This window comes from Camelina sativa, chromosome 5, assembly GCF_000633955.1.
Source record: "Camelina sativa cultivar DH55 chromosome 5, Cs, whole genome shotgun sequence".
Classification (NCBI taxonomy): Eukaryota; Viridiplantae; Streptophyta; class Magnoliopsida; order Brassicales; family Brassicaceae; genus Camelina; species Camelina sativa.
Window position 1 is genome coordinate 11,452,899 of NC_025689.1, and position 5,087 is coordinate 11,457,985.

The 5,087-nt window shown below is 36.7% G+C and overlaps 1 long non-coding RNA gene across 1 annotated transcript; it reads left to right on the top strand.

The window, feature by feature from the left end:
- LOC104786552 lies at positions 4,004 to 4,577 on the top strand. The gene is made up of 3 exons (XR_767543.1): positions 4,004 to 4,121; positions 4,187 to 4,261; positions 4,342 to 4,577. It is a non-coding gene; the product is annotated as an uncharacterized LOC104786552 (long non-coding RNA).

Below are 5,087 nucleotides of genomic sequence, written 5' to 3' on the forward strand. Positions count from 1 at the left end.
TCGACTGATAACACATTTCTCTTCCTCGAGAAGCCAAACCTTATAGCCTTTGGTTCCTTGTGGATATCCCAGAAAAATTCCTTTTAAAGCTCTCGGTTTGAGCTTCCCTTGATCCTGATGAACATATGCCACAGAACCGAACCTTCTAAGATGTCTATACCCTGGCTTTCTATTCAACCACAACTCCTCAGGAACGTTATGATCAATCGCTGATGCAGGAGATCGATTTACTAGATAAGCTGCTGTTGCTGCAGCTTCTGCCCAAAAAGATTCTTCTAGACCAGACTCATTTAGTAAACACCTCACCTTCTCCATAAGTGTCCTGTTCATTCTTTCAGCTACTCCATTCTGCTGAGGAGTGTATGTGCAGGTTCTGTGACGTTCAATCCCATGCTTCTTGCAATACTCATCGAACTTAGAATTGCAGAACTCTAAGCCGTTATCAGTTCTAAGCACCTTGACCTTCTTCCCTATTTGGTTTTCAACCAAGTCCTTCCAGATGCAAAACTGATCAAATGTCTCATCCTTCGACTTCAGAAACATTAACCAAACCTTCCTTGTTTTATCATCTATTATAGACAGAAAATATTGTTTTCCTGAGAGTGATGGGGTTACATTTGGTGAACCCCAGAGATCTGCATGAATATATCCCAAAGCATCTTCAGTATTGTGCCTTCCAACATTGAAGCTCAGCTTCTTCGACTTTCCCATTACACAATGCTCACAGAATGCCAATTCCCTAATTTCACTCTTTGACACAAGTCCTTTACCAGTCAATATCTTCATATTATTGAGACTCATATGACCTAGCCTACTATGCCACAACTCTGTGTTGTCCTTGCTAGTTTCCGCAAGACAGCTTGAATCAATCGTAGTTTCACCATCAAGTATATAAAGACCATTGTTCAGCTTCCCTGTTAAAGCAGTTCTCCCACTCTTGAAGTATCTTACTGTCCCATCTCCACCTTCATGTCTGTACCCTAGCTTGTCAAGAGTACCTGTGGAAATGAGATTCCTTCTCAAATGTGGAACATACTTAACATTGTTCAACACTTTGATTGATCCACCATGAGTGTTAATATGGATTGATCCTTGTCCTGTAGCTTCCACTGCACGATTGTCACCAAGCAGAATGGTTGTGACTTCTTTCTCCTCAAAACTACTAAACCAGTCCCTTCTTGCCGTCATGTGAGATGTACAACCAGAATCCAGTATCCACAGATCCCTTACCAACTGATTGCTTACTGTCAATGCTTCTGAGAAGACTAATTTCTCTGTGATTACTCCAGCTTCATTCTGCCCTTCGCTTTCTAGCTTCCTTTTCCTAGCGAAGCAATCCTTCTTTAGATGACCTTCTTTCTTACAGAACCAGCAAGTCAATTTTGACTTCGAATTAGACCTGCTCCTGCTCCTTCCTTTAGACCCCTTTGGTTGAGCTCTTTCTTGTGGTCGTCCTCTCTCAGTAGTATACAACACAGCAGCTGAACCTCTTTCATGTTCCCGAGACTCAGCCAACTCTCTCTCTAGTGACTTCGCACAAGAAACAACATCCTGTACTGACAATGTTTTATTTCCATACTTGAGCGTATGCTTCAGCTGACTGTAGCTAAAAGGTAATGAGTTAAGAATCAAGATTGCTTGAACCTCCTCAGAAACCTCAATTTCAAGACTGCTAAGCTCATCTACTATCTTCAAGAAATCATCGACGTTCTGATCAATAGTCTGAGAATCCATCTTAAACGAATAGAGCTTAAGCTGAACATATATTCTATTAGGCAGGGAGGTTTCCATATACAGCTTGTTCAGCAAAGACCACATCTCAGCAGCTGTGACACAGTGATTTACCTTTCGGAGAACCTTATCACCGATGTGATTGATGATAATGTTCTTCGCTTGCTCTAATTGCTCAACCTTCACAGGATCAAGAACCTCACTAGTTTGTGGTTGATCTATATCAGAATCCCCATCCGAAGGTTTCTTAGATTTGCTCTTCGTTAGTGTAACGGTCTTCGTAGCGATGGATCTAAGATACTGTTCTTTAATCCCAACACACCAAGCTGCGCCATAATCCTGATCTTCTAAAGCGAGAAGTCACTATCGCCATTGAACGCCTTAATCTCAACTCTAGTTGTCATCGCCATCTCTCCGATGTGAAATCCGAAGCTCTGATACCAATTTGTTACGAATCGAGCATAGATTTACTCAATACTCTTGATCAATCTCTCTAAGACTTGCGGAATCACTCGATAAGCTTGAAAGAAACGAAACAAAGAAAGAATTAAGAAACGTGAGACACAAGAATTGTTAACCCAGTTCGACGAGATCGGTATGATCAAGTCTACGTCTGGGGCCGAATCAATCCGGCAAATCCACTAGAAAAGAGAAGTATACAGCTCATTGAGCTTACAACAATGGCGGATTCACTCTTTGACTCTCTCTTTCTCACGATACAAAAGATCAAAGAGTAACAGAATGAATGAAGAAGATAAAGATAAGAAACGATTTGTTTCTGTTATAACAGTCAAGACTCCACTGCAGTTAGAGACTCTGACTTTCTCTTCTTCTAATCGGTTTAATCAGCAATCCCAAACCGAAAATAACTGCCTGCTCCAATTACTCATAACCCAGCTAAATCAACCAGATTACTGAAATTGAATCAGAACCAAAACCACAACAATCCACTCGTACTATTTTAAGTTTAAGCCATTTGATCATTTTGCTTTTTTTATTAGTTTAGTTGATTGGATGTTTTATTTATCGTCTAACTAGCAACTAAATTTCTTACCAAGTCTTTACTTGTTTAAATATATATTTTAGGTCACTTAGGGAAATAATCGAATCGAACATAGATTAAAGGAATTGATCACATAAATTTGATGTGTGAATCCAACTCTTATGGTGTTGATCGACACCCATCCTGTAAATCCACATTTTGGTTCGCTGATATTACAAATATTGGGCAATTGTTTATTTGTCTGATATTTTTTACCTTCGTTGGAATCGCTATCGTTATTTTAGCGATTAATATACGAACATGCCCATTACTTTGATGTATCATTTAACTCTTTTTATTAGCCCCACAAACATAGGTTTGTGAAAATATGTCAGTCCAAAAAAATTATGATCTTCCAGCTCAACTCTTTGAGTTTGTCTGAGGGGAAACAAATGCAAACAGATTCAACATATTTTAAGAAAATTTTCAGATTTAAACTCAATATATATAGTTCGATTCACTCCTTAAAGCAATTTCTGAATATGTTCAATACAGAATTTATCTAAGTTGGTTTGGGATTCCTATTCTCGGTCTGAGCTAAAGCCAAACAAGTAAGGACTCCAAATTACTACCTAAACATTTTGAAGAGAATTGTCCTTTGTCATTTCCATTTGATGCAATATTTTATAAATTTAATCTATTTCCATGTCCATTTCAATTTGAGGGAGAAGTCGATCATATTATATAAATAGAATTTTTGTTATATATTTGGTTTATATTTATATCTTATATAATTTTGAATTAAACTAACATATATAATACACTTGAATGTTAATAGATATTTTTTTCTTGATGTGGACAACCCTAAATGGAGAGAGAACTCTCAATATATATATATTATAATAAGTAACCATAAATATAGATAACTTTGGATTAACTTAATATTTTTAATACACTTTAATGTTAATAGATTTGTTTTGCTGATATAGAATAGACACCTTAAATGGAGAGAGAACTCTCATATTATATATATAGTTTTTTTTGCTATATATTTGTGTCATATATATCATATATATAATAACTAACCATATATAGTTATAGATAACTTTGAATTAAATTAATATTTTTAATACACTTTAATGTTAGTAGTATTGTTTTGTTGATGTAGATACTCTAAATGGAATGAGAACTCTCAATTGTACAAATATATATATATATATATATATATATATATTGTTTATCTTGTGTTTCTTCTAAAAAGTGAAAAACACAATCAGGGAGACAAAAAAAAAATAAGAAGCCTTATCGATCACGGCGTTAAATATGAGTTCTGTCGTCGCGCAATTAACTCGCGGAGGGAGATCAGTTGTGTCTTGCCGCAATTTTTGTTCATCACCTGTTAGCAATGGTACGTTCTCTTTTACTCATAAAAATTCTGAGACTGGTACCAATGTTTATAGTTGATTATGGTAGAGTCGATGGGGTCAGGAATGTCGGTTGCGAGGTTCGTAGTTGATGTGATGGCAACGTCTGTGGGAATGATAATAGGTATGAGAGAGATTTTTCTTCCTCTGAATTTTCCTCAAATTAATCAGCCTTTTGATTTATCATATATATATTGGTATTAGGTACTAATGTATATCAAAAGTTATTAGCACCGATATTTAAGGGGAAGGGGGCTGAAGAGGTAAAAACAAAATCATCTGGCCATTGATAATTATCTTCTGAAGCTTTATTCTATCCAATCAGTCGTCGCGGTCTGATCTATCGAGTAGTCTTATATCAGACATAATAATTATTTTTAAAGAATTGTCCTTTTCTTTTGTTCAAATACTAGATAAGTAGATAATATCCCGCGCATATACGCAGGTTGTTGTATTAGTTATGTTAATTTATTTTAGTTTATGTAATAATCATAAAATTATGAGAACTTTCTGAGAAGATTTTTTTTAATAAAGTTTTTTATAATGTATTTTTGAAATTCTCCTTAAAAATACATATATAACAAACAAATTTCCAGACACGGTTATCAAGATACTCTCCGCAACCAAGCTACCCGGCGCCGGTGAGGCCTTCGGCCGCCGGCGTCGGGACAAAATCGATCAATCTCTCCCCCAGTTTTTCTCTGCTTTCTCTAGTGTAGCTCTGTTTAAAAATTTTCCCCAATTTGTTATCTTTTTTAACCCTTCCCAAACCCTAACAAAGCCTATCTCTAATCACACCAGCGAAAACCTTCTGTATCCGCCGATCTGCTACTCACCGGAGAGAACCTCTTCACAAAGCTCGGACACCAACCGTACTCTCTCCTCACCGTGGTTATTTCAAGCGGAACTAGGATTCTCCCCAGTGGACCTAGGTTCCATCGCCGACCCAA